General features: G+C 44.6%; 1 long non-coding RNA gene across 1 annotated transcript in view; it reads right to left on the bottom strand.

The window, feature by feature from the left end:
* LOC142662218 (uncharacterized) overlaps window positions 1–3,636 on the bottom strand; it is a 50,989-nt gene extending 47,353 nt beyond the window's left edge. Inside the window, exon 1 of the long non-coding RNA XR_012850890.1 lies at window positions 3,410–3,636. This is a non-coding gene — a long non-coding RNA (uncharacterized LOC142662218). The remainder of the gene's footprint in view (window positions 1–3,409) is intronic.
* Between the last annotated feature and the right edge of the window lie 19,629 nt (window positions 3,637–23,265).

The raw sequence follows: 23,265 nt of genomic DNA, 5'->3' as shown, positions 1-23,265 counted from the left end.
ATAGCACCATACAGCCCGCTTTAGATAGCGCCAAACATACCCCCCTGTAGATAGCGCCATACAGCCCCCCTGTAGATAGAGCCCCCCCAAACAAATTCAACTTTATACTCACCTAGGCCCTGTTCCCCCGATGAATAGAGCTGCTCCAAAGCATCAACCCGGATGGGATCCTTGCGTAGACTGGTGAGATCCAGTAAGGTCATCAAACCGACCTGTGCGGGGATCCTGTCCCTGCGCATGATAGGTTGCAAGCCAAACGTGGCCTGTAGCCTAGTAAATGCCAGAAGATACCTTCCTGCTCTACCGTAGTGTTCAATAGTATATGCGTCCTAAAGACGCAGATACTATTGAAAGTGGCATTTCTACCGCTGTAGCTGCCATAGTGGCTGCTTCTAGTGGCGACACTGAGGCTGGCACAGGCCCCCTCATGCCATGGGCTCTGTAGCAGCTGCTATGGCTGCTACAGCGGTAGTCACGCCACTGATGTGGGGGGCAGCTGTGGAGGCATTATACTGCATGGGGAGAGATGGAGGCATTCTACTACTTGGGACCTGTAACGAAGGGTCTGTGGACCCACTGGGCCGTACCGCCTTGGCGGTAAGGCAGCTGGCCAACAGGGAGCAGGTGAGAGTCTAAAGTTCTATAGGTACCAGTGGCAGCTCAGACAGCAGCAGGGCAGGCTCGGCTGGGACTAGGTAGCAGGCGGACGTCAGTCGAGGTGAAGCAGGTCATATGTGGATGCAGCACGGCACGACTTTGGCACAGCTCAGTACTAGACCAGGAATGTATGGATTGCTAGGAACAGGAACTGGAAACAGGTATAGGCACAGGGGCAGGGACTGGCACAGGGACTGGAACAGGAAACACACTAGGAGGCCATCACATAGACAAACTGGGGAACACAACAACGCTCAGGCATAGAACTAGGGGGCTGGACCCCTCTTATAGTCCAGGGTACTAACGGGTCAAATTTCATGCATGAGGTCTGCGGGATCCGGCTGAGGTGAGTGGACGCGAGTGCTGAGGAGGAGGCTGGGGTCAGCGCTTGCTGAGTCGTGGCTGCGACTGTCAGGGGGAGGTTGGAGCTGACAGCCCGCAGCCACGGACATTACAGGGGCAGATATGGGGGCATTATACTGTGTGGGGGAAGCTATGGGGGCATTATGCTGTGTGGGGTCAGCTATGGGGGCATTATACTGTGAGGGCACTATGGGGGCATTATACTGTGCGTGGGGCACTATAGGGCATTATACTGTGTGGGAGCAGCTATGGGGACATTATACTGTGAGGACACTATGGGGGCATTATACTGTGTGGGGCAGTTAAAGGGACATTATACTGTTTGGGTCAGCTATGGGGACATTATACTGTGAGGGCACTATGGGGTATTATACTGTGTGTGGGGCACTATGGGGCATTACACTGTGCGTGGGGCACTATGGGGCATTATACTGTGTGGGGCAGCTATGGGGCATTATACTGTGAGGACACTATGGGGGCATTATACTGTGTGGGGCAGTTAAAGGGACATTATACTGTGAGGGCACTATGGTGGCATTATACTGTGCGTGGGGCACTATGGGGTATTATACTGTGCGTGGGGCACTATGGGGCATTATACTGTGTGGGGCAGCTATGGGGCATTATACTGTGAGGACACTATGGGGCATTATACTGTGCATGGGGCACTATGGGGCATTATACTGTGCGTGGGGCACTATGGAGAATTATACTGTGTGGGGGCAGCTATGGAGAATTATACTGTGTGGGGGCAGCTATGGGGCATTATACTGTGTGGGGGCAGCTATGGGGCATTATACTGTGTGGGGGGCACTATGGAGAATTATACTGTGTGGGGGCAGCTATGGGGCATTATACTGTGTGGGGGCAGCTATGGGGCATTATACTGTGTGGGGGCAGCTATGGGGTCATTATACTGTGTGGGGGCAGCTATGGGGCATTATACTGTGTGGGGCCACTATGGGGGCAAAATACACCATCATCCAGTTTGTCTGCATGATGGTGTATTTAGGTAAAGCGCAGATGTAGCAGAGGTTTACCAGCAGTCCTATGTAAAAACACAGATAATATAGAGGAGAGACACGTAAAATGATTGTCTGAACAACATTGATAGCAATTACTCATGCATGGCATTCATGGGGTTAAAATACCCCCTCCCCCTCCACTACAACCCCACGCCTCAGATATGGCCTGGGAGATTTCAGGATCCCTTCTCTTACTGGTGTGTAATGGGAAAACTGGGGGATACCACTGGAGAGGGGGGGGGGGGGCAGTCGTGACATGGAAGCCAGATCTTCTATGTTACCATGGCAACTGCTGACATAATTTCTATTTTTATACTTGTAACGCAGCGGAAAATGTGAGTTAGATGGGGCCTGATATACGGAGGGAAGGGGAATCCTCAGCATAAATCCGGGCACGTAAATCCTAATGTACTGTGGGTATAATTAAATCGCGTGCGAATACTGCAAAACAACCGCCAGGACAGAGCGCCGCGTCCCCTTGCGTCACCATAATATTTTAGAATCAAATTGTCGTAGAATAATAGTGACACTCACCTATAAACGTAGAACCCGAAACAGGCGTAGCAGAGCTGAGTTGGTCATTTAGTGCAATTCATGGTGATATTACAATTTGTGGATTTACATAGGACTGCAGGTAAACATGTGTGCCCACGCTTAACAAAAAACGGTTGTAAATACCGAGCGGTTTTCAAGGGAAAACAGCCCCTGATATTCAGCCGTTTTTTTTAAACAACTTGCGTTTTTTGAGGCATTTTTTACGACAATTTTTGGAGCTGTTTTTCTATTAAGTCAATGAAGAACGTCTCCAAAAACGGCTCAAGTAATGACATGCACTTCTTTTTACGAAGTGTTTTTTTTACGCGGTCGTTTTTAAAAAAACGCCCCGTGGGAACGGAACTGTTTTTTCCATTGGAATCAACGGGCAGATGTTTGGAGGCGTTTAAACCCCGTATTTTCAGATGTTTTTCGGGGCGTTTACGGCCTGAAAAACGGCTGAAAATAGGTCGTGTGAACATACCCTAATACCTAAGTGGTGTCGAGATATGAAAACGATAAAATTTATATAATTACTCTAACACAGACGATGAGATAAATGACAAATTTAGCTCTGCTACATGTGTAGGACATGATGCAGGTGTAGTAGAGCTGAGTTTGTCACTTCGAACTCAATATATATGCTGTGGTTTTGCACAGGACTGCAGGTATTTCTTCTCCATCGTTGCGTTATCAAGACACAAAAATACAGTGTCAAACCTAAGTGACAAATTCAGCTCTGCTACATCAGTATTTGCTCGTTACCTCTATTGTCATGTTGTGTGCTGTAATAACTAATCATTTTATGTTTTTTTCCATTGGATACATACATTTTTTAACAGCAAGAGGACGCAGGTGGAAGGATTTTCTCTAAGCCCTACATGATCGCGTCCTCTGCCCAGTGTCCTGGAGATTGCGCCTACGCTAATTTCCCTCCATCTGTCAGAAGTTGATAAAGAAGGACCTTCCCTGGGTTACCAAGGCAACCCCTCCTCCTGTTACCATGGACACCACCGGACTGCTGAGCGAGCAGGTCTTTCCGGTTACCATGGAATCATCTTTTGCCCCTATGGCAACTGCCCATTGTTTGACACTGGTTGTCATGGAAATGAGGACTGACAGGCAGGGAGGTGACAAAGGATGACAGCATGGGTGGCCATTTCCCAGCATGCTTAGCATTCAGTGACCTTGCGCTAATCAATGAAACTGACCGTAAAGATGAACGCACGGCGATATATTCTCACTACGGGAATGTTCAGACATTTTTTTTATTCTGGACAATGTTCTCATGTAAAATTATTGTCATCCGAGTAAATTGTAAATGACGGAGCATTTGTGGCATACATTGGTGAAACTGTTCAGCGTCTGTGTCTCAGGGTGGACAATAAAGCTGTGACATTTTCCATAAAAACAAATCTTGTCTTGTCATGTTCCAGATATATGGATTTCTGTTGGATCCCGAGTAGGGGGAGAAGTTAGCTACTTCCTTCCTCACTGGTGTCACCCATGAACTATATTGCCCCACATTCCTTGTCTCACTAACCATTGCGCTCAACTTTAGTCTTCTTTCGCTGTTAAAAATTCTTGGTGACAACCAATGTGGCGGCCATTACATCTTCCAAATAGGTTGTCATCCCCTTTCCCTCAGTGGGAGACATCCTCCATGGAATCTATCATGGTGGCCATATTATCTATTAGTCACCCAACTTTCTCTGGCTTACATGCATGCAAATATTCATATATAACTGTGTACATACTGTCTATATATGTGTGTGCGTCTATATCATACTTCTCTCCCATATTGTCCGGGAACCTTCTGAAATGGGTCAGACCCCCAGCACAGTAAGCAAACCTCCCGAAAAGACTGACAGCCGCCACTAGGGGGAACTAGCTGCATATTTATATATATAGTGCTCCTATAGACTTCAACAGCTGTAGATATATGTATACAGTGAGCTCCCCCTAGTGGTGGCTGCAGGCAGAAAGAATTTTATCATCTAATTATATGGAAAACGCTCTGCTACATTGCACTTTGATGACACTATAATTTATTGGGGGCACTAGGCTGGTACAATTTATAGGGGGCACTATGCTGGTACTATTTATAGGGGTCACTATGCTGGTACTATTTATAGGGGGCACTACGCTGGTACTATTTATAGGGGGAACTACGCTGGTACTATTTATAGGGAGCACTATACTGGTACTATTCATAGGGGCCACTAGGCTGGTACTATTTATAGGGGGCACTATGCTGGTACTATTGATAGGGGGCACTATGCTGGTACTATTTATAGGTTGCACTATGTCGCTATTATTTGTAGGGGGCACTATGCTGGTACTATTTATAGGGGGCACTATTCTGGTTCTATTTATAGGGGGCACTAGGCTTGTACTATTTATAGGGGGCACTATGCTGGTACTATTGATAGGGGGCACTATGCTGGTACTATTTATAGGGGGCACTATGCTGGTACTATTGATAGGGGGCACTATGCTGGTACTATTTATAGGGGGCACTATGCTGCTATTATTTGTAGGGGGCACTATGCTGGTACTATTTATAGGGGGCACTATTCTGGTTCTATTTATAGGGGGCAATAGGCTTGTACTATTTATAGGGGGCACTAGGCTGGTACTTTTTATAGGGGCACTATGCTGGTACTAGTTATAGACGGCACTATGCTGGTACTATTTGTAGGTGGCACTATGCTGGTACTGTTTACGAAAAACTGATCTTTTTGGTTGATTTCTTGATTTTTGGGGAACACTCTGGTTTATATTGTGCCGCAGCATTGTGGATCGGACAGTTACTTGTGTGCTGCAGCATTGCACATACTATAATAGGACACCCAAGGCCACTTACTATCCGTCCCCCACCCCCGGAAGCTTGACACAGTGGTCTGAAGATAATAGCTTGTATTGTACTATACCAGAAATGCTGCGTCTTTAATTACGAAGGTCACATAAGGAGAGATTTGGACAATGTTGTGTGGGTGGCGGAGCGGCTGCTGTGTGCACGGGGACTATGATGAGCGGAGAACATTCACAGCATAATGTAGCTTTAGATTTGATCCGGTGCGCGCGGCTTAGCATTTCTAGAACTTATGCAGTTGTCAAGGTATCTCTGGGGTGAATTTCTGCTTGATCTTCTTAATAAACCATGCCATGTGTGGCACCATCAGAGATAACCCCGCACTGCAGAGGTGTAACAAAGATCCTTGGCCCCAATGCGAAATCTGCAATAGCCCCCAGCTCCCACCATGTGCCACTTAGAATACTGGTGTCATCTCGTGTGGCGGAGGGGCTTTTGACCCCCTCAAGCACCTAGGCCAGATGAAGCTATTACCTTGGCACCCCTATTGCTACAACCTTGATTCACTGCAATTTTAGTCCATCGTTACACTTCCCACAGGGGTTATTGCCCCCTTTTAAACCCGGAACTATTTTTTCATTGAGTAATACATTTTTTGTTTTTTTCCCCCTCTTTGTTAGGACCTATTCACACGAACATTGATTACATCCGTGTGACGGCCGTTAAAACAACGGCCGTCACACGGACCTATTTAATTCAATAGGGTCATTCACACGGCCGCTGTTTCAATGGACTGTGTGAAGGGTCCGTTAAAAAATAGGACTTGTCCTATTTTTTGGCGCTTCACGCATGCCTCCACAGACAGGGGTGCAGCACGGATGCACCTCGGACGTAAAAAACTGTAGTTTTTCACTTCCGAGGTTTCATACGCTCGTGTGAATCTAGCCTAACCCAGCGCTCATAGCTTTTTTTGTTTTTGTTTGACGTAGCTATATGAGACTTTGTTTTTTGCAGGACCAGTTGTACTTTTTGGAGGTGCCATTTTTTGGTATATTTACATTATGATTTAATTTATATTATGTTTTATTTTGGCAAAAAAAGTTTTTTTACAGCATACACCGATTATCATAAATGACGCTATAAATTTGTTGTGCAGGTTGTTATGGTCATGACTATATCTAATTTGTGTATATTGTTTTTATGTTTTGGAACTTCTGTGTAATACAGTTCATTTATTGTAAAAAATTAGCATTTGTGTGTATTATTTTTTCAAAGTTTTTTTTAGATTAATTAAATTATTAATTTTTAATCCCATAGGGGGATTTTTTTTAAATTTAAATTTTTTAACTTTAACGTACTGGCCTATATCTATATCTATATCTATAGGCCAGTACATTAGCCTGTATACTGATAGATACCGAAGTATTTCCTAACAACAGAAAATATGGCCAGACAGCCCTGGGGTCCTTCAATGAACTCTGTCCATATAAGGTATGGGCTTCGATTGCATCACAGGGATTCCCTGTGACACGATCAAAGAAGGTCCCCCTTTTCACTCCTTCTATTTGAAAGACACGATCAGGGTTGATCGTGGTATTCAAGGGATTAACAGCGGAGATCAGAGGTTTAGGGGGGATTCACACGAGCGTGTATTCGGTCCGTGCGGGCCGCGTGGTTTTCACGCGGCACGCATGGACCAATACAAGTCTATGGGGCAGTACAGACAGTCCGTGCTTTTTGCGCAGCGTTTGTCTGCTGCGCAAAAAGCGCGACAGGTTCAATAACTCTGCGTATTTCGCGCATCACGCACCCATTGAAGTCAATGGGTGCGTGAAAATCACGCGCACCACACGGAAGCACTTCCGTGGGACGAGCGTGATTCGCGCAACAGCAGTGAAAAGGATGAATGAAAACCGAAAAGCACCACATCCAAACGGAGTGTCTTTGCGATGAGCGAAGCCGGACAAGCGTACCGAACTTCACCGGGTTCGGCCAAACCCGTTTTGGCCGATCCCGGCAAAAAAATTATCGGTACGCGACGTCAGGAGATAGTCACTGTCCATGGTGCTGAAAGAGTTAAACTGTTTCAGCACCATGGACAGTGACTTGCGATCCCAAAATACATTAACCTGTAAAAAAACCCGAAGTTCTAACTTACCGATTACTCCTGTCTCCTTCCTGCAGTCCGACCTCCCGGGATGACACTTCAGTTCAAGTGACAGCTCCAGCCAATCACAGGCCAAGCACAGGCTGCAGCCAATCACAGGCTGCAGCGGTCACTTGGACTGCTGCGTCATCCAGGGAGGTGGGGCCCGATGTCAAGAGAGGCGCGTCACCAAGGACGCGTCACCAAGGACGCGTCACCAAGGCAACGGCCGGGAAGTTCTCGGTAAGTAGGAACTTTATCTTTTTTTTTTACAGGTTTTTCGCTGTTGTGTTCGGCATTCACTGTCGAGGGTGCTGAAAGATTTAGCTAGTTCAGCACCTTGGACAGTGACGGGCGTTGACAAGCCTCATCTCTATGATGCCGGCTGCGCGAAAATCACGCAGCCGCGCATCAGACACGCATGACACACGCAGCTGTCAAATGGTTTTTGCGCTCGCAAAACGCTGCGTTGTTTGCGCGCGCAAAAACGCAACGTTCGTGTGAATCTGCCCTTAGACTGGGGCTGCAGCTGAGTGTTATGGTCATTGCCCAGCTCCTGATCAAGTGTGCCCGTGCGATCATCAGGACAAGTATGATAGTCATCAAGCGTCGGCAACCAGTTAAACACACCCTAAAATGTATATCACATCCCCACCCTCTCTGCACCCCACCCCGCTTTGCAATGTCATAGAAGTTTTGGTATTCTGTTGATGAACCAGGTCTGCGGCGGATCTGCCCAAAATGTGCAGTAAATTGATGCGGACTAGCTGCTGCGGACTGAGGAAAAAGTGCTTCCCTTCTCTCTATCAGTGCAGGATAGAGAGAAGGGACAGCACTTTCCCTAGTGAAAGTAAACGAATTTCATACTTACCAGCCGTTGTCTTGGTGACGCGTCCCTCTTTCGCCATCCAGCCCTACCTCCCTGGATGACGTGGCAGTCCATGTGACCGCTGCAGCCTGTGATTGGCTGCAGCCGTCACTAAGACTGAAACGTCATCCTGGGAGGCCGGACTGGAGACAGAAGCAGGGAGTTCTCGGTAAGTATGAACTTCTATTTTTTTTACAGGTTGCTGTATATTGGGATCGGTAGTCACTGTCCAGGGTGCAGAAACAGTTACTGCCGATCGCTTAACTCTTTCAGCACCCTGGACAGTGACTATTTACTGACGTCTCCTAGCAACGCTCCCGTAATTCCGGGAGCCCCATTGACTTCCTCAGTCTGGCTATAGACCTAGAAATACATAGGTCCAGCCAGAATGAAGAAATGTCATGTTAAAAAAGCAAGACGCATCCGCACCACACATAACATGTGCGGACTCGATTGCGGAATTTAGAATCTCCATTGAAGTCAATGGAGAAATTCCGCCATGAGTCCGCAACCAGTCCGCCACAACTCCGCAACATCTCTTGCATGCTGCGGACACCAAATTCCGCTCCGCAGCCTATGCTCCGCAGCGGAATTTTACGCATCGTCTAAACGAACCCTACTAAATAGAAGTGGAAGTCAATGGAGAAACGGCTCCGCTGCGGATTAACGCTGTGGAGTGTCTGCTGCGGAATTCAAGAGGAATTCCGCCACGTGTGGCTTTGCCCTAAGTCTGTCCCCTGGTTGTTTTGCCCTGGTACCAGCACTCCACCCAGCTGTTTAGAGTCAGCAGGAGACGAGAGTTTCTACCTATTTGCTCTATGAAAAGGTGAGTTTTTTGGTCTGTTTACTGGTTGTGGTGTTTTGTGGGGGTCTCTGTTGCTGTGCCTGTGAGGGATATGGCCCAGAGCCAAGGGGGCTTACCTTGGCAGCAGGGGTGCTGTTGAGCATTTGGGTTGCTCGGGTGCCACCATGCAGTGCTGCACCTATTAGAGCAGGGACTCACTTAAGAGGTTGTCGTGAAGTGGGAGTGGGAGTGGGAGTGGGCTTATATCAAAATGTTAACAAAGAACCATAGATCAATGTGTATATATAGTGGATGTGCGGTCCATGTCTTTTGAAAAGAGCTTTACATAAATAATTCAGAACAATAGGAATTTGTAAGGGTTTGTCCACACACAACGGAATTGCTGCAGAAAATTTGCGTTTTTGACTTTAGAAAATGGTGCGTATTTCGCTGTGTTTTTCACAATGTTGGGAGACGGTGACGTCTCCTCTGAAAAACGCAGCAATTCAGTCCACTCTCCGCAGCAGGAACTTACGGGCTGCGGTCCGAAAAATACGCACCGCACGTCAATTTCAGCTCTGAATTTTGTACGCAGCGTGTGGATGACATTTGTTAAATTTCATCCACTATGCTGCTACTGTATTCTGTTGCGTTTTTTCCGTCCGCAATTCCGGGCGCAAAAAACGCATCAATTCCGCAAAGTGTGGACGAGGGGCAGTGGTGACATTAGACTTACCCTCCTCACTCATGAGTTGGGTCCTCTTCGGGTGCAGCACTGGGTTCTGACGTGGTGCACATAATGCCTTGATGCTGAATAGCGTCAGTGATGCCCACTGCTGGAGCCCTGTATCTAAGCCTATCACGTGTGATACGCTCTGCTGGGGCCCTGTATTTAAGTTAAAAAATTGTGATACTCTCTGCTGAATGTATCCATGTGTGATACTATATGCTGAGCCAATATATCTACAGACAATGTATCTAATCCTATCCAGTCGCATTGCTATCATGGTCGTAGTCGTCTCCAAGACTCATCAATGCAACGGAAAGTTACGGGCTGACTGCGGCCGTCGGCCATGAAGAGAAGTTGGGGGGCCCAAGAAGAACTTTTGCACCATTGGTCCAAGGGCCTTTAGCTCGGCCCCTGGCATGCAAAATTATGTAAAACTCTACCTAGAAGCCAAGAACTAATAACAGCATAGAGCACTGGGTATGTGGAAATATTGTTTTGGGGATGACCCATTTGCAAGCGAAATATCTAGATATTTTGTGGGGTTCTTTTCTGGTACTTTGGCCTAAACTATTCTGTGTATTTCTTCTTCTGCTATGTTCCAGACTAGGGGGGCAGGTGGGACATATGCTGGTGCTGGATGCCAGGGGTACCAACAAGTCCCTCTGCCTTGGCCAGAGTATTTAGATACAGTCGTTCCAGAGAAATGATGGATTAAGGGGGTGGTGCGCTATTCAAAGGCAAAACTAAGCTTTTGGGCCCCAATGCAAAATCTGTAACAGGGCCCCCCACCTTTATTGGGCAATTTATAATACTGGTGTCTTATGTGGTAGAGGGGTAGAGGGGCCTACAGCCATGCCAGGCAGGAGGGCCGTAGTGCGACTGCTACCTCTACACCCCTAACACTATTACAAAGGAAAAGGCAGGTTCTGTAGATCGGGGGATCAGACTGCGGGGGCCGCGTCTGCGCATTCACTCAGATCCGCAAGCAAGGAGGCAGATTCCAGCAGTCTGGGTTCCCTGCTCCTCCATGGACGCTCTTATCAGAAGAAGCCTTTCCATTATAGACTTTTAGACTTTTTATAACATATTGGCTAGGTACGGTAGGTCATAAAAATATGATTGGTGGGGATCCAACCACCGGGCCCTACGGATCCCAAGAACAGGGGAGCACATGTACGTCCACTCAGCTGCATCTGCCAATCACCTCAATGGCGATGACCACGCATGTACAGACACTTCTCCACCAGAAACGGCTGTACTCTAGAACGTGGGGGTTTCCGGCAGTTGGACCCCTACCAATCCGACTAATCAATGGTGAAAAATTCCTTTAACCTAAAGTATATTACAAATTCGGAGCACTTGTGCGGATTCTGTACAATCCCTTTAAGCAATGTTTTCGTTTTTTCAAAGTGCGGCAGATTATTGGAAATGCAGACGAGAGAATTACCAGAATTTTCATGCACGAATTGCCACTTTCTCAAGGCCTCATCTTATTTTCCGTTTGTCTCTATTTATACGTATGAACTGATTGTTCTGTCTAGTTGTGCTTTATATATTAGAGCTAAACAGCTGTACAGCCCTTGGAAGCAGGACGGAAATGTATGACTTTCTTGGAGATGCACAAAGATAGACCATTTTTCATTATATGCACATTGACCTAAAAATAGGCTTTTTCCTAAGCGCTATATACTGAATCAGCTGTGTATGGTGACAGTGACTCCACCTCTAGTAGGGGGGAGGGGGTCACATTGTATTTCAGAGGAACAGCACGTCTCCTGTATCCCAATATAAGATGAGGAAGAACTTCTTTGATGGGCAAACTTCGTTTCATAAGATATATATATATATATATATATATATATATATATATATATATTATCCAATATCTGATGAGCAGCGTAGGGACCCAGCTTATAGAGGTCGCCTTATCGTGGCAGGTGGGCTCACACAATTTGATCAAAGTGTGCGCCAAGAACCTCATTATTGTAAGTAGGTTCAGCAGCAATGCATATTTATTTATTTATTTATTTATTTATAGTGTTTAGGTGGCATTAGTGTTTGCAGGGTGCAGTCGCCATTTTTTTTATATTGTATTGTTTGGAGTCTTAGGCTTCCTTGCCCCTGTATACACGTTTTGTTTCATTTTGTTGGAATGTGCTGATCAAATTTTGTTGTCTCTTATGGATTGTGTGTTTGTATCTGTGTATATATATATATATATATATATATACATACACTAAAACCTGGAAACCATCAACAAGCAGGCTTGCTGCTGTTGATGGATCTTATTATGGGTTTATGTGTATTGTAGGTATGTCTTGGGAATCCTACTTCACCTTGCAGCCCAGCTGAGGATATAGTCTAGTTAAAGTGTAACTCTAGTGCTAGAGACATGTCAGAAGCTCTCATTGATTGGGGTCCGGGCTCTGATACCCTCACCGATAGCTAGAAGGAAGGGGCTGCACAGCTCTGCATCCTAGCTAGTCTAGCATTTCCCTGCAATTACTTTGTTAGATTTCCTGTAATTGACCTCTGCCTGTACTATTTTTGCTATCCTTGCCTGCCGACCGCCCTGAACTCTTGCTACTGACCTATGACGAACCTTTTCCGACTGGCCTGACCATTTGCTTGACCAACTGGGTGTGCCCGTCTGCTGCTTGTCCTGATCTTTGCTTTACCTGACTCTGCATACTGTCTATTCATTTTGTACTACGTTGGCCGTCCCCAAAGGGAGGTAATGACCCGGGGTTCCCCTGCAGCAAAGTCCAGATCCCTGTATAGGGGTTAAAGGTTGAAAACCAAAGGTCCCCTTAGACTTTGCTCCCCGATTTAGTCCTTGGTGAGAAAGTGGAACAGATTCATCATCCATGATCCCCGTGACAATATCTGGGTAGATTTTTCATTATAAAGCAATATCAACAATAGCATCTGTACTTGGATGCTTGGATGGTCTAACATGACTGCAAATAAACTCTAGACTATGAACAAAGTGTGCAGGGTGGTCCTATGACATTTTCTAACACTTTTAGGGCCTTCAGAGTTTATAGGGGGTGCTCTGCCATTAGGGGCCCCCTTCTAATAGCCAGTGTGGAGATCAGCTACAATGAGTCGCTCTTGTTTTGGAGGATCCAGCGCATCCATGCTTTACATGGATAGCTCATAGATTTTAATATGCCCTATGTAATTCTTTATTTCCCCTGTGGTGGCGCTGCAGGAGAATTGTACACTTTCTGCTTGATTGTCCTGCAGATTACAGCTGATCACTGTGATTTATCAGGGACAAGATGAAATCAGTTTATTACATGCTTTAATGTCAAAGTAAAAACAAAAATAAGAAATCAACTGGGCTAAATACCATCACAGGTACTGTAGAATATAATAGTCTATATGGTTCATTGTCGGGATCTCTCGTATGGTGTACACAGGAACCTCTTGCTCCGCGTGACTCGTATTCTATGTGTTTTGGCTATAGGTATCATTTTAACCAATATCTAATTTTCTCCAGGAAACATTTGCTCTTAAATGACCATTGACATTATGGCAGAGTCCACCTGGGTTCATACTCATTAAAAGAAAAGCAATCTTATAAGATCAGTTAATTAACTGAGTCCAGGCTAATTAAGTCAGATGATCAGTGATGCAAATACCTCCCAAATGGAATTGATCCAGTTGACGTCTAAATGTACTTGATTTAAGAGAGTATAAATCCCCGAGATTGCTTATTACCCGAATTTCCATTGTAAATTATATTTTTAATCCCATTTTTTTTTTTGTCTTTATAGATTATCTTTAAATGTCTGATGTAAATGGGAATAATCACTGTACCAAATATTTGTACTTGGAAGGGTTCACCTTGTGCAGTGGTTGCTTTCCACTACAACTCTCAGTATCTCATGACAGCCACATGTTGGATACCACTGCCCTAGTATATGGAAGGTGGGGCGTGTTATTTATTAAGTTTAGGTTTTACCTATGGGTTAAAAAGCACAGGTAAATCTGATATTTTTGGTCTAATTTATAGACATTTTAAATTTTAGGAAATTAATTCAGCCTTCTGTTCCTATCTGAAATCCCGTTCTAATAATCAGGGTGATGGGCCGTTGCAAGAGCAGATCACACACTGGAAGACTGAACACAACCATGAATTACATGGTCATCCATTCATTTAAATGGGCGCTATGTTACATAAATGGCTATGCTGTGTTTTCCCCAGCAATAACAGCTGATAGCCAGGGGTAATAAAATGCGGACCTACCAAGGAGGCCTCGATCTAAGAAAGGGTTGTTCACATGGGACAAACACAAAATTCACGATTCTGGCACATTTGCCTGTCTCCGGCTAGCGTAGTTGGAACTTGGGTGACGGCTAAGGAGCTGAGTATCGCAGAATAGGAGGAACAGACTTGAGCGATAAGGAGAAACTTGTGGAAAATGAAAAAACACATGAGAAGTTTGACAGTAGGCAGGGAAAAAAAATGATGGGACCGTTATTGAGTTGGCACTGGCTTTCGCAGGGTAAGGGGTCTAAGGAATCCCACGTTCTTTACCCTTAATCCCCGGAAGGAAGTGTGGACATTACTGGTAGGATTCCCAGGTCATAGTCTTGTGTAAAGTTCCAAATAGACCGTCGAGCTGCGGGCAACGTCCGGTCCAAAAACTAGTATCAGGAGCAAGGTCAGGGTCAGGCCAGTACGTAGATCAAGCGGAGTCAAAACAAAGCTGGGGCAAACATAGGAAATCACAGGAAGTTAACAGGAAACCACTAGGACACAAGCAAGGAACTTGAGAAATGGTTCCACTTTTAAGGACTCCAGTCTTTGATGTCATCCCCTTGCAACCGGGCCTCGATTCAGCAGCCGTGTAGAGCAGGCAGATGTGGTGTCGCGTCATCTTGCCAACAGGACACCAAAGCTCAACCGGAGAGATCCCCCAAAAATAACACAATTTTCGCCCTACTCTTTTGCTGGTATTGCTTAGTAGAGGGGGACTGTCCAAGAGGAAGGGGAATGGTAGCAACCTGAACTTGGTGACCCTCTTGTTGGTCTCCCTGGCATTCAGGGGGCTGACTCTACTATTTTGCCAAGGTTATAAATAGAAAAATGAAATCTGAATAAACCAGGTCTGGATGATTTTACTAGACTGGACCATTATTAAAATAATACTTGATCATATTTTTTCATGTTCCCTTCATTGACCTTCATGTGATATAGCGCACAAAGGACCCCAAGAGTCCCTAATCTTAATAAAGATTAATATTCACTTCTTACTCTGGACTGCATAACGTCGTTTTTTTCAGAAATAGGATATATCTAGTGCATTGACATGGAGCCTTGTTTAGTCATCATGTCCCCATGCGGATTATAGGACCTTGAGGTCTAAGTAAACAACATGAGACAAATGACGAACATTCATACACCTGCCCGGCAGCAATGTGTCCATGGAAATCACATTCAAGTTTCACAAATAAGAATTCACTCTTGTGACAAGGCCACAGTCTATGTAGATGGATCATGGACGGAGCCTGCACTGTATATATAACTAACCCTATGAAATCCAAAAACTACCGGTAGATGCATCACCGAAAGAGAATACTGGGTCTCTACATGGCCGCAAATACTGCCGAGTATGACCGATGATTGCTGTCCAGTGGAGTATGTTTCTCAACATTACTAAGCCATATACCCCATCTCCCAAAAATTACATCAAAGTACCCCAGGACCATGATCCTTCACTGTGTTGCACCTATTAAAAGCACAACACGAAGACAGTACGAGTACCCCTTAGAGACGTAGTGTACCCCCTGGGATAAACCTATGACAGGTTGAGAACCTAGGCCCTAGAAGATACAACGGACACTCTTCCTACCAACGTGTTAACATCTCCACTATCGGGGTATCGTGCATTTTGTAATAAATGTGAACCTAAAGCTAAAAAAAACCAAGTTCCAATCATAGCCAACCTTTTCCTCACTTTTTCCAGGGCCTGTTTTGTAGATGGATTCAGGTCCTGAAGTTCCAGACCATGCGAGACGTGGGCACTCATCCCATATCAATGGTCTTCACTGTCTTGTGTGTTTTACGCTAACGTTAAAAATGTTTACCAAAAATGGGATCAAAGCAAAAAAAGTAGTTTGCCTGTTACCCTATTCAATAAAGGTCTACTTGACCAAAGATAATACATTGTGATATCACTGAACACTGTACCAAATGGCAAACTCAGCTCTTCTATAGCTCTATAAGGACACATTCCTGAATAACTGTCACATTGGGTACGTGGACCCACGGGGCTGTACCGCCTTGACGGTACGGCAGCTGGCCAAGAGGATGCAGGTCACAGTCTATAGTTCATATAGTGTACCTGTGGCAGCTTGGACAGTAGAAAGACCGGTTCAGCTGGTTCTAGGCAGCAGGCAGACGTCAAGCGTGGTGTAGTAGGACAGGCATGGAATACAGCACAGCACGACTTCAGCTCAGCACGGCACTTGACCAGGATAGCACGGGATACGGGTACGGGAACGGGGAACACTGGGAACTGGAAAACACTAGGAGACCATTTGCTTAGACAAACTTTGGGTACGACAACAATGCTCAGGCATGGGAGGAAGGGGCTGAGCCATTCTTATAATCCAGGGCGCTCACGGGACCCGGCCGAGGTAAGTGAAAGTGAGCGCTGGGGCCAGCGTTTGCTGACCCATGGCTGCGGCCGTCAGGAGGTGAGTGAGCCTGACGGCCCTTGGCCATGGACATGACAATAACTCTACGGAACCCGGGAATGCAGTAGCAGGAGAAGTTTTGAGGTTGGCCTTGCCACACTATGGAAATACATCATGGCTGATGAAAGGAAAAGTAGTCCGCTTTGTGCTCCGGATGCCTTAAATGGGATGTCGGGTTTAGAGAACCCATTTACAATTACCCTTTTAGGGAATTCTGCATATATAGAGGCGACATCTCCAGTTCAAGACCTTAATCTACGAGTTAAAGCAGAGAAAGCTACAAATCGTGTATTTCGGTCTGGAGGACCCAACCTGTCCTGCAGTACACACACAGTCCACTGATTACAATGGGAACTGTGTAATACTTAATTCTACCTGAGGTGGTGCTACAGGGAAAGTTGGGTTGCTGCCAGATTCCACCTCCGATTAGATCTGATCCTTGGGGATCCCACTAATGCAAAACCCTGTTATCCGCTTTTCGTCCAGGGACTCTTCTAACAAAAAGACATTGTCTAAAGTTGACAACACATTGAACTCTTGCCATTGGTGCCTCCCGGGTCCAAAGAATCTCATCTACTTCTACTACTGATAACTAGTGTATTAAACCCTTAATGAGAACATCATGTAATGGTGGTAGCCCTTATTAAACCAAACACGACTATTCGGTAATTACGGCCCTGTGTGTCTTGACATATCTGGCCTAGATGAATGGGGATCCTTCCCTGCAGTTCCTTTTTATGCCAGTTTCACACAACCGATGTGCCATTTGGGCCGTTTTTAACGGCATCTGAGTGGCACCCAATAGTCTTCACAGACCCATTCACTTTAGCGGGTGAATCGGGTCTGTGAAAACTGACCCGATTCTCCGATCCATGATAAGATCGGAGTCCTATCTTTCCACGGATCACTGACGGGACTCGGCCGGCGCATAATGTCGTACTCATGAGGCATAACTAGAGGCTATTTTCTGTTCATGGTCAATTCCCAAGGCTTGATGGAGACCAGATAATGTCTTATGTGGAATCTATTGAAAACTATGCAGAATATTGTTTTTAGACATCTTAATTACCATTCGTGCCCGTCATTTAGCCCAAATGTGTTCATCTGGATTTATTTTTCATGATTTTCCTGAAAACACATCAAAACATTGAAGAAAGACCGAGCACTTCAAAGATATTCATCAAAGGTTACATCTCATTGATCCATTATTAGCTGTTTAATTTCCATCCACAATTTCCGACACTGTAATAACAGTCAATTCATGTTTTTAGCGGATACTCGGGGCCTCCGATTGATTTATGTCCCTATTTAGCATTTCATAAGATAGGAGAGAAAGAAACGGAAGCGAAATACCAAATTATCACATTGTTTTATTTCCAGTATAGTCAGCTATTCAGGGGCAACCATATGGCCTTTGAATTTAATTGTTTTAGTTGTTTGTCTCTGGACAGCAGTGCTGTTCATCCTGATCCTCCTGGTTCATGAAATAATACTAAAAATAGAATACTGAAATTTAGACAGAGCAGTGTAAGAGAACGGCCATAGTGGGGAGTAAACTCTTCATGACAATGTAAATTTGTATGCGGTGGTCTGTGGAAAGATGGGTGACAACCCTTATGGTCACTTACCTAGAAGGAATGACTTAGAAATGGCTGAATACAACAATGACAACTGAGTCATTTATATGTCTAGAGAATTATATATTATTTAATTGGGAAGCCTACCTACTACACTCTTCATTATAGTGTATACCGTATTGTGTATACAGCTCCCATGCTAAACAAGTCCTTTGTAGTCTGATCCTGCAGTCATACACTTTCACCTGCCCCTAACTTCTTGCTTACTTATCGAATGTACATATGCAAGACGTTCTGAATAGATGGAAGGCAATATGACAGACTACACAGAGTTGATATGTAGTCTGCAACCATGAAGATTCAAACATCTGCATAGGAGCTGTAGACACAAAACGGTATACATACACACAAGGCAACCATTCCAGGTTAGCTGTCTGTCATTGATGCTTTTGCTTTACCAAATCGGAGAAAAGTCAATTTATCCAGGAGTAGTATGAAGTATTACAGATCTTCTAGTTTTCAGGAGACCTGTCATGTATTCCAGAAACAAATAGTCATTCAAGAATAAAACACAGTTACGAAAATTTTTATTAGAACTTTTATTAATTGACATCAAGTCATGAAGAGTGTCTTCTGATTGGGTCTTCAGCCTTCTCAATGCCTGTGATTCACCAGTGATCAGCTGTAATCTGTGGAGGAATCTGCCAGCAAGCGGTCAATTTTCCTGCAGTGCCCCCACAGGAGAAATAAAGCATTACACAGTTCACATTGAAATCAATGGATTGTCCATGTAACACACAGACATGTCGAGTCCTCAAGATCAAGAGACACTCTTATTATCTAGCTAATAGAGGGGGGTACCGAGTGGAAAAGCACCATCTATTAACTCAGAATACCCAAATAGGGTGTTATAAAGGGGTTTTCTAAACCAAGCAACCGATTTAAGGATTTGTTGGCTCTTCGTACAAGAGGCAGACTATCCAACACGTAATATATCGAGTTGATTTATTCTACTTGAGTCTAATGTATAACTACTTCGCAATATGTTTTTTTCCTCGACTTTAAAACATGAAGATATGAAGAACATTATGAAGTGTCAGGATAAGTACAAATGAAATAATAGCTTTCTGGTGGGCTCTATTTGACTCAGACTGTAATAATGTGGGCTGCCTTATTATCTGTAGGGAGAATGAACTCGTTCAGATTATTTCAATCTCACACACTAGATGTTCTCGCACACAATTATCCATTTGAAGTACAATCGGCAACAAAGCTCATTCTAACAGTCTTGAGTCATATAAAGTCTTCAGTAAGTTAAAGTAGAATTAAAGAGGTATTTCCATAAATGTCATAAATGTCCGATAGATGGGGGACCCATCTCTGGGACCCGAACCTATCTCTAGAATGGGGCCTCGTGACCCCCGTCATACCATCTCTTGTTCTCGCTACTCTTCGGCCAATGACTGATGACCAGGTTCGCTGTGATATCTATTGGGGGATTGCCACCTTAGACATTTATGGAATATCCATATCCCTTTTAGGATTGACTGGCATAGGAAAGAGGATTTGCATTTTGATGCAACACATCCATCCCCGTCACTTATATACCAAAAATAACCCATTTTCACCCACCTCCTTCCTGTGCTTGTTGATGCCCTATCTCATAAATGATTTAGCCTCTCTTTATCATCTAGTACAGACCATGTCTCGCCTTTAATAATACCTTTAATAATGCTGTGTCACAAAAACTAAGCCTGATAAGCAGCATGATTCATGAAGTATGAGCTTTCAGTGCTGATACACCCACCTTGCCGCAAAATGTCTTCAGTCTCTACCCATCACTCACATTTCATTCATTGTGAAGTATTTCAATATAAAATAGTGCAAGGCTCAGCCTCCAGCCTCAGTGATGTCTACAGAGTCTGTCTATGACGGGAATATATAAGTAATATATCACCCAAAGCCATGTCTCTCCAGGTGCCTATTCCCGGTGCCTACAACTGATGGCTCTCCAGGTGTCTACTCTATGTACCTATGCCTATTGGCTCTCCTGTTTTTTTTTCTTGGTGCCTATGACTGATGGCTCAACAGGCGTCTTACCTTGGTGCCTAGAACCGATCTCTCTTCAGTTGTCTACTTTTGCTACTGACAACTGATGGCACTCTAGGTGTGTACTCTTGGTACCAACAGCTGATAGCCCTCCCAGCTTTGCACAGATCCTGTATTGCTAGTCAATTTGAATTCAGTAATAAGACAAGCTTCAGTATGTGTTCCAAGGCTCAAATGTTGCATTTTATGGTAATACTTCTCCAGGCTGTTAGACCTAAAGATGCTTCAGTTGAGACACTAGGAGAGCCATCAGATATAGGCACCAGGAGAAGAACCCTGCAGAGCCATCAGTTGTTGGTACCAAGAGTACACACTTGGGGTGCCACCACTTGTCAGCAGCATAAGTAAACAACTGAAGAGAGATCAATTGCAGGCACCAAGATTAGATGCTTGGAGAGCCATCAGTCATAGGCACCAAGAGAACAAGCCGGGAGAGCCAATAGGTGTAGGTACATAGAGTAGACATCTGGAGAGTCACCAGTTGTGACCACCAAAAATAGACATCTGGAGAGCCATCAGTTGTAGGCACCAAGAATAGCTACCTGAAGAGCCATCTTTTGTAGGCAGCAGGAATTGACACCCGGAGAGCCATCCTTTGTAGGCACCAGAAATCGACACCTGGAGAGCCATCCTTTGTAGGCACCAGAAATCGACACCTGGAGAGCCATCCATTGTAGGCACCAGAAATAGACACCCGGAGAGCCATCAGTTATAGGCACCAAGAAAATACACCCGAAGAGCCATCAGTTGTAGACACCAGGAATAGACACCTGGAGAGCCATCTTTTGTAGGCAGCAGGAATCAACACCTGGAGAGCCATCCTTTGTAGGCACCAGGAATTGACACCCGGAGAGCCATCCTTTGTAGGCACAATTGGAGGAGAAACGATTGTCTACCACATGTCAATCATAAGCTTCTAGGAAACCCTGCAATCACGTTGTGTTTATATGTTGGGTTATGGGCAAGCAGGAACATTTTTGGTCTCACTAAACACCAAAAGTTAGACTTGACTTTAAATTTCTTAAGGCAGGAAAAGTGTTCTGCTTGGTAGCCATGGACAAGTGGCCTACTTTTTTTTTATTTTTTTATACCTTCATGTAGTGCTCCGTTTTTCCGGAAGTTGGGCAGATATGGGTAAGTGTTCAGGTCTTGACCCAAACAGCACACCAGTCCCAGGTTCACTGTAAATTATGCCATGTATGGGACCTTCCATGTATGTCCTATATTTCACATGTGTCTAGTTAAGGTGGTATTTCTGTCTGCATAGTATACTAATTCAAGGCAATTGCCATTAATTCAGTGCACCTGCAAATCCCCTGGCCCCTCACGGGTGTAAGAAATAGAAAAATAGCTGCAATCAGGACAAGTATTTGAGAAAGGTCGCAATTTACATAATAAAGGCAGTGTATCAAGATGATCTGCGGGAGGTTTTCTTTAACCTCTCAACCATGACTGGCTTTATAGAGAGAAGAAAAAATAATTCTGAAAGGTGGAGAACCCACAAGCAGTAGGTCTGCAATATTAGCACTGGAAATGACCAACTCCATTAACCTGGGAAATAGGACCGTTACCCCCGAGATGTTACATGAAATGATCTCTTACATTATCAATTGTCATTTGAGAATGTCATTATTTCAGTGACACATTCACAGCCATGATCCGTAAAATGCTGTAGATCAACGCATGCTCAAGGGGTACCCCACAGCTGGATGGCAGCCCCTACGGAATGTATTTCTTGCTCTTAAAAGGGGTTACATACTTATAATGATATGCCATGATATGCCATCAGTATGTGATCGGCACTGGTCTGAACGCTGGGATCCCTTCATCATTGTGGGTCCCAGCGGTCAGAGCTGCACCAATGAGGTATTGATAACATATCATGGGGATCTGTCCATCAAACATTAGAAATATGGAACGCCTTTTCATTCAGCATCTGTCATCTATACAAGACACACAACCGAGGCTGAAGAAGTCATTCATTTTATGGGAAGAGATTATTTAATAACTTGTGACGGGACACAATATACCAATTTTTGTTTCGTGCCATTTATAACTTTTTTGTTTGATGGTACAAGTGAATGCTGTGTCTATTTTATCACATATGTGGATTTTCTAGGGATTACGTATTTTGTAGAAAAAATTGTCCTAAAATGTTCCTAACATCTATTGTCTGGCGTTCATTTTTATATACATCGTGCCCATATATCAGAATCTGAATGATCTGTCATGTAAACATCTACTATTATTTATTCATCCCAAAGCAATAGCTAGTTTTTGCTTCATGCAGGGGGAAGATTAAACTTTCCTTCAGGGCACATATGCTAAGCCATGATGCACCATTATGGGAACTGGCGGATTTACCATTTACCACTTTATCACTCGGCGGATTTGCCATTTAGGAATCTGTGGAAAGTTAGATGACGAGCTTCATAGTAGGAAGGCCTATTGGTTATCACCCAGCTTTTCCAGAAACAGATATAACCTAGAAAAGGCTACATAGAATACCGTATTTAAACATCTGGTATTAGCGTATAGCGCAGCTTAGGGGGATTGTGCTATAAAAAAAGACAGTAGACTGAGTTATTAGCGCAGAATGCCAACTAATTATAAGGGCACCATATGAGCAGAACACTGCGGTCCCTGGAAGTAATAAAATCCAACAGCACACACTGCATTCTGAAGACCGGATAATAAAGCGAAGCTCCTACAGAAAGCAATTGGCGCTATTGTGCGTATGACCTTTCATATACAGAATGAGCAGCATGCTGAGCTGCAGTGAAACAACAAAAGCAGCAGAGAGACATATGTTAGGGAATAGGCTTCCTGCGGAGGGATGCCGAAGAAGAGGCAACATAGCATCTAATGGTCAAGAACACATTCAGTCTTTCGTATAAGTGGCAGGTGCTCCTTGGGTAAGGCTGGATTCACACATGGAATAGGTTT

The sequence above is a fragment of the Rhinoderma darwinii genome, chromosome 10 (genome assembly GCF_050947455.1).
Source record: "Rhinoderma darwinii isolate aRhiDar2 chromosome 10, aRhiDar2.hap1, whole genome shotgun sequence".
NCBI lineage: Eukaryota > Metazoa > Chordata > Amphibia > Anura > Rhinodermatidae > Rhinoderma > Rhinoderma darwinii.
This window is presented reverse-complemented; position numbering and strand designations above follow the sequence as displayed.